Source organism: Triticum aestivum, chromosome 7B (genome assembly GCF_018294505.1).
Source record: "Triticum aestivum cultivar Chinese Spring chromosome 7B, IWGSC CS RefSeq v2.1, whole genome shotgun sequence".
NCBI lineage: Eukaryota > Viridiplantae > Streptophyta > Magnoliopsida > Poales > Poaceae > Triticum > Triticum aestivum.
The window spans coordinates 722,012,365-722,025,971 of NC_057813.1; the positions used below are offsets into that span (position 1 = coordinate 722,012,365).

The following is a 13,607-nucleotide window of genomic DNA, read 5'->3' on the forward strand; positions in this document are numbered from 1 at the left end:
GGGAGAGAGGGAAGGAGGAAGAGGGAAGAAGGAAAGAGGGAGGAGAGGGGAGAAGGAAAGAGGGGGGGTGCCCCCCTCCTAGTGCAATTCGGACCAGCCCATGGGGGGGGGGGGCGCTGCCTCCCCTTGTGGCCCTTCTCTCCTTTCTACTAAAGCCCATTAAGGCCCAATCCCGAGGGGTTCTGGTAACCTCCCGATACTCCAAAACTTATCCGATACTTCCCGAAACCATTCCAGTGTCCGAATATAACCTTACAATATATGAATCTTTACCTCTCGACCATTTCGAGACTCCTTGTCATGTGCGTGATCTCATCCGAACTCCGAACAAACTTTCGTCATCAAATACATAACTCATAATATAAATCGTCATCGAGCGTTAAGCGTACGGACCCTACACATCTCCGATCAATAACCAATAGCGGAACCTAGATGCTCATATTGGCTCCTACATATTCTACGAAGATCTTTATCGATCAAACCGCATAACAACATACGTTGTTCCCTTTGTCATCGATATGTTACTTGCTCGAGACTCGATCATCGGTATCCTCATACCTAGTTCAATCTCGTTACCGGCAAGTCTCTTTACTCGTTCTGTAATGCATCATCCCGCAACTAACTCATTAGTCACATTGCTTGCAAGGCATATAGTGATGTGCATTACCGAGAAGGCCCAGAGATACCTCTCCGATACACGATGCAATTATATTAACCCGATGCCAAGTGCCAGTTGCGGTTTTTGCCTGTTTTTGGTTTTCCACGAAATCAGTACCAAACGAAGTTTTTCTGGACAAGGCAGACCATAGAAGCTTTGAGAGGAGGCCAGAAAGCAAATGAGGAGACGACAAGGCAACAGCTGCGCCAAGGGGGGTAGCGTGCCCTGATGCCTTGTGGGCCCCATGTGGCTCCATCTGAGCTGATTCGACCTCTATAAATTCTCTATAAGCGAAAAATAGTCTTACTTTTCATGTGATAAGAGGAGGTAAGAGGTACCATGTTAAAACTGCTCCAAAACCAACAGCATGCACGGTTCACGCATATCATCCAAGCCTAGTAATAGTAGTAGATCCAAGGTTGCGGTTGGTTCAACGCCAACACAAAAGACTACATGCAGTTCCATGGTTTCCATAAACATCAAAGGACTGACTCACCGACTAGTTCTTCGGGCACCAATAGCTAGAGTAGTTCCAGGTGCTATTTATTCAGATAGATATAAGAGAGATAGACACTCACACATAGCGAGACACAGTTCACCCCCACCCCAAGCATCATCAGGAGCAAATCAGCAGAAGAACATGGAGCTCCTCACATTCTTGTGCAGCCGAGGCAGCTCCGGCACCGGAATGCTGCCCGCCGATGTGTGCCCCCCTCCCTGGCTCGACGACACGTCCGACATGTCTTCAAACCTCACGAACGTACCTACCTGGGCCGCCGCCAGATGTGCGTACATGATCGGAGCAACTGCAAGCCAACCCAAGCAAAAACACAACAAAACATAAGTTACAGTCCTCATTATTTGCCAAGCAAAGACATGAGCCGCGCATACCGACTGATATCGCTGTTGTGCTCCTCTGGTACCTGAAAAGGTCACAGCAACAGGGTTCAGGCCTAGCTTGGCAACAGTTCTTTTTCTATCAGAATGGCATAAATTTCTCGAGCTCTGTCGCCCTAGACTGCGTGTCTACGTACACGTATGAAAGCGAATGCACAAATTCCTGAAGCTCATCCGCGGTGAAGCCGATCTCATCATGCAGAACATGGTAATGTGTTGGCCTCGACGTGCCCTGGCACACACAACAAACACAAACTTAAGTACGACCATCACCGGGTTTACTGGTATGTGGTGGTAGTAACAAAAAACGAGAGCAGAAAGCAGAGATTACTTACTATCATCCCAGCATGTGCACACATGTAGAAGTCGAAATTCTTGGGATGGCAGACCTCTTTATCCACGACGGTCCCTACAGAATGATCACTTGCTTTACCATTATTTCACAGAAAATTGCACGTTTATGCGCCAAGCCATGTTTCACTCTACAAAAAAAGTTGGGGACTCTGCCCTGATTGGTCGAAATAAAGTTTACCAGGAGAAACATTATCCGGACATCCAGTCTGGAAAAATCTGGTATGATGGTTTTTCTGAGCAACAATTACTGTGAACTTAGGCTCCCACTTCTCATCGAGGAACTTGCAGGCCTGCATTGATTAAAAGTAGATGAAATAATACTGTCCAATACAGGATAATACTTGTACATCACATGTTGAAATCAAACACATAAACTACCTGGATGATCTGCTCAAGCTCAATGTTTATGACATCAGTAAACTGGCTTTCGCTAACTCCATCCCTGGAATTAGCATGAGTTGTGTGAGATGGCGGTTAAGACTTCATCCACTATCCATTTTCAGTACAAAAACATTCCAGGAACTACAAATTTACTGGTATTACCAAATATAATTTCAGAACTTGGTACCTGAAAATAATAACTTGATCTGGTTTTCTATTCTCAGAACTAGTGTAGAAGTCGATAAGCGATTCCCTGGACATGTGCAATGCAATTTTTTACATTAGGAAAGTGTGTGCAATAAAGTATATATAACATACATTCATGAACATGCCCGCATAGTATTGTTGTCAAGGAACTGAACTCAAGATTGATTCGGATGTCATGTCTTACCAAATGAGGCCATCATCTTCCGTTCCTCGTGGTTTAAACAAGGAAGACATTGTTTCTAGTTTGGGTGACTGAGTGTGCACTGTTGCTCTGTATTTGGAGATGAGAGGCCACTCGCGAGAATTAACCACCTAAGAAAAGTCAAAAGCCATACCAATTCAGCTACTAGAAATGAAGAATGGTTAAAAAATATAAATGTGTCAGCCATGGTAGAAGTTGCTGCCTGAGTAGGCTTACAAATACAGTCATAAAAATACAAATACAGTCATAAAAACACTTATCAAATCTGCAATCATTCAGATGACGACTGAGCTACTATTCAGAGATTAGAACTGTATCCCTCTTACCGCAGCAATGGAAGGCCTATCAGACTGCCCAGGCTGACCATGTGACACATCCATGCCCAAGATAATAGTAGGCACCTTCCCCACAATGGGTAATACTGCAGGTGCAGGGGGTAGCTCACCTTGTAGCAGTGTGTTTAGCCCATCAAGCTGGGTAACAACAGGTGAAAAGACAAAAGCATAAGCATATACAGTAGTCATTAAATACAGTAAAAATAAAATAAGCTCATGTCAACAAACCTTAGCATTTATTTTCAATAGCACATTAATTAGGTACTGATCGTTGACTCTTGGGGGAGGAGCTAGACATTGTGTGAAAATGCCAACTTCGGCAAGACACTTCCTCTTCCATGGGCCTGGTTCAAGCAAATATATATTATATATTCTGCAACAGGCAATCATGCTTATAGGGAATGGTAGCAACCAAATAACGATGACCGAAAACATGAACCAACCATAAATTTCGCAGTTTTAACTTGCAGGAAGAAGACACAGCAGGAACTTGGGTTGTCCAGGTAGCTTTGATTTTAACTGAGCAAACATCTCGTCCACTCTCCGCAACGTGGGAGCGCGTCGCACTGACGGGCTCTCTTCAATTACATCATGAGGGTCCTCTATTTTCTGCAAACAAATTAAGTTCAGCAACAAAAATTAAGAACAATTAAATACGTTGTAGACAAAAATAGAACATACAATCCCCATTGCAATTGCAATCCTTGTAAGTTCTCGGACAAGACCACGAGCATCACAACGTGCAGAGAAATTGACAACTGCCCACCTCATGACAGAACCGGTCCGAATCAGCTTCTGAAACAAAAAGAATCAGCAAACTAGCAGAAGGGTCATCAATGATGACATGTTATGAACAGAAAACGTTTTGACCTTTCTCGCAAGGGTCCAACGACCTTTTTGTGGGATGAATTCTTCACCGTCACCGGCTTTCAGCTACATATAGAAGACTTACTTAGATACATTCAGAAGAACATCGAGCACAAGCATGCTAAACTATGTTTGGGAAACTGTCACTAACCTTGGGCGCTTGTAGGATCCTCCCTTCAATTTGAGTAAGATTTCGGGCAATTGAAATGCCACATGCCTTCAGCATGGGATCAGAGTCATAGTTGCTACGTTTAAGTGCCATGCATTTAGCGTACGATGAACTATCAGTTAATTTCCATATGACTAGAAACAGCAAGTTATATATGGTGGTAGCAAGCTGAAATCTACTCCCTCCGTCCCATAATATAAGAGCATTTTCACTAGTGTAAAAAATGCTCTTACATTATGGGACGAAGGGAGTAGATGATAACTCACATCATCAAGAGTTGACATTCTTTGATGAGGCTTTTGTCTGGACTTCTCGACAAGTGAGGACCTCTGCAGAGTAGACAGAGCTTTGGTGTATCTTTGCAGAGGAACAAGCGTGCAAAGCTGGCCATGCGAAAAGTTCACCAGGACATCAGATCGTCGATGAAATTTCCGAAGGAGAGACGATTAAGGGTGTGAAATAGCATAACTGAGACGAACCTCGACAGGGAAGTAAGTTGGACGGTTTGGCCTCCCAGCATTGATACATGGAAGATTACCAGAATAGCGCAGTTCTATGCCTCTGTTCTGTATGAAGTAATCATAGACTGTTATTTCAACAGTATCAGTGTCTCCGTTGTCACCATTCCTCCGCCTCAATGGAAACCTAGTTAAGCACGCCAATCACAAAGCAATCGATAAATATAGCATAAAATGCTGGTAAACAATAAGACATCTTGCCAAATTACTAATTTATAAGCACTGGTAAAATGAATTAAATGGTAAGGAGGAACTCTCACGTTTGTTTGTTGCAATTTTTCTCAGTCAAACCAATTATCTTGAACTCTGAATTTGTGTGAGTGGTTTTTATCCTCAAGCTCTTGAGGGTACGCTTGGCCTGCGAGGCAAAAACATCCAAATTAGAATTATCAAAATAAATATAGTAGGATGATTGTTCATGCTATATTATCAAGAACATCAAAGATACAACTAACCTTTGGCCAGTTAATTTCGTCGGTGCGACGAACCATCTGGTTAGCAAGAAGAAAATCGACAACAGGACCAGGTTTAACTATCATGGTAGTCGAAACATCTGCAAGTTAAAATAAGTTTGACATGACAACGTTAAATAGCTTGTGGCCGATGGAGTTATATGACAATACAATAGTGTGAGATGCATACCAATATTTAGGGAGAGTCCACTCTGTGCACCACGGAAACTTGAGTGAAATCCTTGGCATCCCAACAAACCGCCGCCCAAATCAATGAAACTTTTAGGATTATTGTGGAAAAAATGATTGGCGGACTAGAAGACAGCCCCTGTGAATAGTCAGAAAAATTAACCATGGTCAGGGCATGAAGGCATATCTAGAGCATAAGCGCAGAGTAATGCTTGTGAGAGGCATGGGAGCAAGACATTCATTAAGATGTTAAACACATTGTTATGAGGCTGTTGGGCCGAGTATCTCTTATATCTCGATGGAGTAGTTAGGTGTTGTATCTCCTTCTATCTCCTGTTTAAGATCTCCTGTAATATCTCTTGTTGGTTAGATAAGACTCTGCCAACTCTTGTAACACAAGTCATCAATCAATATATAACCTATGCGGCTCCCCTGTTGGGAGTAGGAACGCTTACCCAAAGTTTCACATGGTATACAGAGCAACCTCTTCCGCCACATCTTGATCGATCTGCCTGCGCCAAGAACCCTAGGCACCTTCCTTCCACCTGCGCCAAAACCCCAGCCCGCTTTCAGCCATGTCTTCTTCTTCCTCCACCATCAACTCCAGCCTCAACTACAACACCTCCGAGCCACTTACCCGAACCAATTACATCTTATGGCGCGCACAGGCAAGATCGCAGATCATGGGTGCCGGCCTCTTCGGCTACCTAGATCAAACCATTGAAGAACCACCAAAAACACTTACCACCAAAAACGCAGAAGGGTAGGATCAGGTTGTTGTGAACCCTGCCTACTCCCAATGGCTCATCCAAGACCAACAAATCGTCGCTTACCTCCTCAGAAACCTATCCAAAGAAGTACTCGTCCAGGTTGCTTCGCTTGAGAAATCACATGCGATCTGGACAGCGCTTGGGAACATGTTCTCGGCCATGTCTCTCTCACGCGCCAACAACATACGAGTCGCCCTCACCAACGCCCAGAAAGGCTCCCAGACGGCGGCTGCATACTTTGGTCACATGCGTGCCCTCTCCGACGAGCTTGCAGCGGCGGGCAAGCCGATCGGCGAGGATGAACTGCTCTCCTTCATCATCGCTGGGTTGGACATGGAATACCAGCCCATTATCTCGGCGCTCGACGCAAGGACAGAACCGGTCTCCGTCGACATCCTCTTCTCCATGGTAGCAAACTTCGATCAGCGGGTCGAGATGTTCCATGGAACAAATGCCGGATCCTTCAAGTCATCGGCGAATACTGCATCTCGTGGTCGTCAGGGCAACACCAAAACCTACCAAAACCAATGGAGTGGTGGAGGTGGTGGTGGATCCCGTGGTGGAGGCGGCCAGTACGGAGGAGGCGGAGGACAGTAGAGTGGTGGCGGTGGCTACCACAACAGCGGCGACAACCAGGGCAGTGGCGGCGGCTACCACCCAAACAACAGTGGTGGCGGCGGCTATCCGGGCGGCGGCGGCTACCACAACGGTGGTGGTGGCAGCTATTCTGGTGGAGGTGGCGGCCACTACCAGGGCAACCCTCGCGGTGGAAACAACAGGCGCCCCCCCGGCAACAACAATCGGGGGCGCAATTTCCAGGGCTACGAGGGATACGAAGGGAAGTGCCAAATGTGTTAAAGAACAAACCACATAGCTAAAGATTGTGATTTTCGCTATGCTGAGGACAATTCTCAAAGAAAAAAAGTTGCAGCCGCTGTTGACATGTCATATGGTGTAGATACAAATTGGTATATGGATACAGGTGCCACTAATCATATCACTGGAGAGCTGGACAAGCTGACGATGCATGAAAAGTACAGTGGCAATGATCAAATCTACACAGCTGCAAATGGTCCAGGTATGGAAATTAGTCATATTGGAAAATCAATCATTGAAACCCCACACACAAATCTTGAACTCAATGGCATCTTGCATGTTCCTAATGCTGCTAAGAATCTTCTATCTGTCCATAGAATTGCTCTTGATAATAATGTGTTTCTAGAGTTTCACCCTTTCTTCTTTTTGATCAAGGATCAGGTCACGAAGAGGGTTCTTCATAGGGGTATTTGTGTGCAAGGGCTCTACTCGTTGCTTCCCAAGTATTGCAAATTCAATAAACAAGTCTATGGTTGTATCAAGCTTTCTGCTGAAAGGTGGCATAGTCGATTAGGTCATCCGTCTTTTGCTACTGTTCATCAAATTCTTAGTAGGAATAAAATCCCAATTGTTGGTGAGAGAAATTTAGAAACTGTGTGTGATTCATGTCAAAAAGCAAAAAGTCATCAACTACCATATCCTGTCTCTACTAGTGTGTCTACAAAACCCTTGCAACTTATTTTCTCTAATGTTTGGGGCTCAGCACCCACCTCTGTTGGTCGACACTCTTACTATGTGAGCTTTATTGATGACTTTAGCAAATATACTTGGATATATCTTCTTAAAAAGCGTTCAGATGTGTTTCAAGTTTTCCACAATTTTCAAGCCCTCGTTGAACGCAAGTTTGATTGCAAAATTTTTGCCATGCAGTCAGACTGGGGTGGTGAGTATGAAAAATTGAATTCCTTCTTTCAACAAATAGGTATATCTCACCATGTGTCATGCCCTCACGCACACCAACAAAACGGCTCTGCTGAACGCAAGCATAGGCATGTTGTTGAAGTAGGGTTAGCTCTTCTCGCTAATGCCTCTATGCCCCTCAAATTTTAGGATGAAGCTTTTCTTACCGCCGTTCATCTCATTAATATGTGACCAAGTCGAACTATTTCTAATGAAACACCCACTGAATGCCTTTTGCATGTCAAACCTGATTATCAAACTCTTCGGGTGTTTGGTTGTGCCTGTTGGCCCAACCTTCGTCCATACAATTCTCGAAAACTTAGCTTTCGCTCCAAACAGTGTGTCTTTCTTGGTTATAGTGCTCAACACAAAGGGGTAAAATGTCTTGATGTATCCACTGGACGTGTGTACATCTCTCGTGATGTTGTGTTTGACGAAACCCAGTTTCCTTTTGAAAAACTCCATCCCAACGCCGGTGCTCTTCTCAAGAAGGAAATCCTTCTTCTTCCTTCTCGTCTTCTTAGCGATGATTGTGTGGGTGTTCATAATGATGATTCCATATTGACTAATTCCTCTCTGGTTCCCTATGAGCTTCCTGCTACAGGATTAAACAGTGCAGAAAATGGAATGGAGAATGGTGCAATTTTTTCTGAAAATCTTGTGCAGAATGACCCTGATTTGGATGCAGCAAATCCAGCTGAATCTCCCTCGGGATCGGTGCGGCAGACTGCTGCAGAATCCGCCTCGGGATCGCTGACTGGGTCCGGATCTGCTTTGGGATCGGCCGCCCGTACCGTGGCGGACGCGTGTGCAATCTACCAGCCCCCCAGGGGACAACCCGACCAGCCGGGACCCACCATCCGGGCGCTATGCGCCATCTCCGCGCGTCTACGCCAGGCGACAGCCTGCCTCTGCGTCAGGCGGGACCGCAGGCGGGACCAGCGCTCCACCCGAGCGTGCACCACTGGATCCCCCTGGATCTTCTGTGGCGCGATCTACTTCAACGCCTTCTGGTTCTGCCACAGATGATCCGACAGCGAAAGCGACTGTGACAGCTGCCTCGGGATCGCCTCTGTCAGCTGTCCAGGCGGATTCTGCTGCTCCTGGATCTTCTGTGCCGCTACAACCACCTCGTACACGACTTCGATCAGGCACCATTACTTATGTTAATTATAAAACTAAATATGGCTTGGTTGTATCTGATACGTCTACAGGAGAACCTCGCACTGTTCGTGAAGCGCTTGGTGATCCAAAATGGAAACATGCCATGGATGAAGAGTTTTGTGCCCTTCAGAAAAATCATACATGGCACCTTGTTCCTTCTTCTCCGGTTACCAACCTTATTGATTGCAAGTGGGTTTTTCGCATCAAACGGAAGTCAGATGGTACCATTGACCGTTATAAAGGACGTCTTGTTGCTAAAGGATTCAAACAGAGGTATGGGCTTGATTATGAGGATACTTTCAGTCCCGTTATTAAAGCAGCAACTATTCGTCTGGTTCTTTCTATTGCTATCTCTCGTGGCTGGTGCCTTCGTCAATTAGTTGTGCAGAACGCGTTTCTTCATGGTGTTCTGGAAGAGGAAGTATATATGAAATAACCTCCTGGATTTGAAGATCCAAACAGGCCATTCCATGTCTGCAGACTAGATAAATCACTTTATGGACTGAAACAGGCTCCACGAGCATGGTACTCTCGCTTGAGCTCCAAATTGCAAAGTCTTGGTTTTGTTCCTTCCAAGTCTGATACTTCTCTGTTTATCTATCGCCGTTCCAACACAACTATTTTTGTGCTTATCTATGTTGATGATATTATTGTCACAAGTTCCTCCAATAAGGCAGTTACGGCTCTCTTGCAAGATTTACAGGCAGATTTTGCTCTAAAAGATCTTGGCGACTTACATTTTTTCCTTGGTATTGAAGTCAAGCGAAACCAGGAAGGTGGTCTTCATCTCTCTCAAGAGAAATATGCCACTGATCTTTTGAGCAAGGCAGGATTGCAGGGCTGTAAACCATCACCAACTCCTCTCTCCAGCTCAGAAAAGTTGTCTCTCACAGAGGGTGTGCCTTTGAATCAAGAGGATGGTACTAAATACAGGAGTCTGGTAGGAGCACTTCAGTACTTGACACTTACGAGGCCTGATATTTCATTTGCTGTCAATAAGGCGTGTCAGTATCTTCATGCACCTACCTCTGCTCATTGGACGGCTGCTAAACATATACTGAGATATGTGAAGAATACACTAAGCATTGGACTAACGTTTACCAAATCAACCTCTACACTTGTTAGTGCCTTTTCTGATTCTAACTGGGCAGGTTGCTTAGATGACAGAAGGTCTACAGGTGGTTTTGTAGTATTCTTTGGACTCAACTTAATCTCTTGGTGTGCAAAGAAACAAACCACTGTGTCAAGATCAAGTACTGAGGCAGAATACAAAGCACTAGCTAATGCTACTGCAGAAATTATATGGGTCAAGTCTTTGCTCAGAGAACTTGGAATATTTCATACACAAACTCCATGTCTTTGGTGTGACAATATTGGAGGTACTTATCTCTCTGCCAACCCTGTTTTTCATGCTAGAACGAAACATATCGAGATTGATTATCATTTTGTTAGAGAGAGAGTTGCTAGCAAAGAATTGCAGATTCGGTTTATACCTTCAAAGGATCAAGTGGCTGATGGATTTACTAAAGCACTGTCAACAGGATTGTTTGAAGAATTCAAGCGTAATCTGAACTTGAGAAGTTCAGATTAAGGGAGGATGTTAAACACATTGTTATGAGGCTGTTGGGCCGAGTATCTCTTATATCCCGATGGAGTAGTTAGGTGTTGTATCTCTTTCTATCTCCTGTTTAAGATCTCCTGTAATATCTCTTGTTGGTTAGATAAGACTCTGCCAACTCTTGTAACACAAGTCATTAATCAATATATAACCTATGCGGCTCCCCTGTTGGGAGTAGGAACGCTTACCCAAAGTTTCACATAAGATACATATTGTTTTGCAAAATGCTGCCTTAGTATGATATCAAGAACTCGAATAGCCTCAAGGGAGTTCTCTGATTCTTCACCTCTAATGGCCTGCGCGATTGCGGCCATAGGGATTTTCGCCGCAAAGCTCAGCTCCACTTTTATAATCTTTGACTGGTAAGGCCTCCTCACTCTCTTCGTGTCACTACCTTCAGGACTATTGCCACTATTACCTCCAGAGCTCCTACAACCAACTAATAATTGGGTTATACTGAACACAGAGGATGCTATGTAGTACTACATAGGGGCAGATAGCCTGCAAGAAGGTCAAGGAGTAGAACTCACTTTCCACTTCCAATGTCTTCCAATACTACAGTGAATTCATTGTGTACTTGGGGAAGAGCCCCAATTGTAAAGAGGCTCTTCTCACCATCATATGCAAAGTCCTTGTTCGCAAGATCGGAATGGTACATTTGCAGCAGTTTATCCTGCACCTTTCTCCCTATCCCCTTTTCAACAACAGGTTGATCATCCTCATACTTTAGATTAACCTACACATCGACAGTGCCAGATAGCATGGGGATATGGAAATTAACGTTACTTTTGAAATTACTAGGTGGTGAATTAGCATGTGGAAAGCAAGTAAAGCGTGCTCACATGGTAGTGGTAGAAAAATTCCTCTGAACCCTTGAAGGAGACTTTATAGTGGTTAGCAAGTAGCTGGATGGTGTGCCCTCTCTTCCCTAGCCCAGGCCTAGCCATTGGGAGCCTTTTGGGCTTTGATGGCTTGTTTGGAGGCGGTTCCTCGGCGACATCTTCTTCTGCTTTGATGGGCACCACATCCGGAGGCAGAGGAGGTGGTGGTGGTAACTCATCTGGGCCTCTATCACTCGGGTCCATCTTGGCAGGACAGGCGGAGCTCTCTGCATGTGCGAAAGGTCAGATGATTACACTACTGGAATCTGGCACTTTGCCATCTGCCATGGCAGATGGCAAAGGCATGGTCGGCGGATGGCAAAGCCTCTTAACGGGGTTAGCCCCGTTAGAAGGCTAACGGCATCCAGCAGATGGCAAAGTGACTATATTGCCCCATTTAATTTTGTTTTTTCTTATATCAATTCATTTTCACAGAAAATCAAACACAAATATATTTATATGACCAATATAGCATATTCAACACATATTACCAATAGTCATGAACACATATATATCCAACACATGTTACCAATAGTAGCAAGTTTCATCCGTACATATACATAGTTTCATCAATATTACACAGTTTCATCCATAGGTAGCAAGTTTCACAAGGTCAAAACAAAAACTAAATACAAGCACTCCATCAACCCAAGCTTCCGTGATCTTAAGCAACATCACCTCATTTCCAATAGAAATATGACCAACTCATTTTCAAAGTAAAGATACTCATCCTTGAAAAGTAAAACAAAACTGCAGAAGAGCAAGGTGTCAAAATCAGATGAGAAATTAGATATTGGTAGTGAAACAAACTCACGGAACTACATCACCGAGAAGGCCGCAGGAATGAGTCTCACATTGGGAACAACTATCCACAAGTCATGTACCAAAGATTCCAGGACAATTAAGAGAATCTACTGGTATAAAAATAATGCAAAGAGGAGCCATGAGGAGGTATCTATTAGCAGTGAAAACTGAAACGACAACTACTTTATTGTGAGTTGTACTCTATACGTATTTATAGTATTCTTGTTAATACAGACCAAGGAAAGTGTGTATACTCACATTTAAACTATTAAACTAAAATCTGGATTAGGCTAATGTTTTTCCAAAGATAATCCCGTCAACTCAGTTTAACTACACACATCACATTTTGAAGCGGTAGGTGTTATGAAATAATTAATTCCAGTAGGCCTTCATAAACCTCTCCCCACCAAACTTCCTTCTCTGTGTATATTCATAATGAGCAGGTACAACTACTACTTGCTGCACACATTTCCCCCAAAGCACTAACCCAAACATGTACTGCGGTGCACCGAAAGCAGGAGACACACATGATTCATCAAGCAGCAAGCAGAAAGCAAATCAGCAGGGTAACATACGCAAGCAAGAACATGCAGCAAGAAGCAATCAAGCGGGACAATTAGAGGCTGAGAGCACATCTAAACTTGCTGAGTAATGACACAGACGTCAAACAACCTGGACAGGAAGGGAAACAAGAGCATCGGCACAGAAGAACGGTTTTGGTACTACAAGCCATATTGCTACAAAACTATAGCTGTTTCTATTAACCAATTCAAACATGGACTGGATAAATTCCGCGGACGACAACTGCAAAGTAATAAATATGTCAGCTATGAAAAACCTACCCTACCTGGAGGTCCCTTTGCACCACCGATATGGATTTCAACATTGCACATAGGAGTGAAAACAAACCAGGGAAGATGATTACTTGCAAGATTCTTTCACAATAATTATTGATGATCCTTTTCTCAATAATACATCCCATTTTTCCACGAGGCACAACCAAGAGCGAAAGGATATCTACCTCAGGAACACAAGCTTCAGCTTCAATGTCATCTGTCAACAATGTTTAATCGATTTTGTTCTATAAGTTGAATATATCAAAACTTCATAAAATGAATTAAAGACTGAAAAGCAAATAGACCCATTGTCATCTCATATTAGTTCTTATATGACGATTCTGCACCTACAAGGCTACAATGCTGAACCATGAAGCAAACCCCAATCATTAGGTTACAAATTTATGATTTATATCTGGAGAACAAAAAGTAAAACGGCCATACAGAAACCTTCCTAGATTTGAACGGAAAGGGTGTAAACAAACTGACCAGGGACAGTTGGAAGAGGCAGCCAATCTTCATGTTGGTT

General features: G+C 43.9%; 1 pseudogene; it reads right to left on the reverse strand.

Annotated features, from left to right (window-relative positions):
* Positions 1-1,285: 1,285 nt before the first annotated feature.
* Positions 1,286-11,642, reverse strand: LOC123160588 (protein argonaute 4B-like; annotated as a pseudogene).
* Between the last annotated feature and the right edge of the window lie 1,965 nt (positions 11,643-13,607).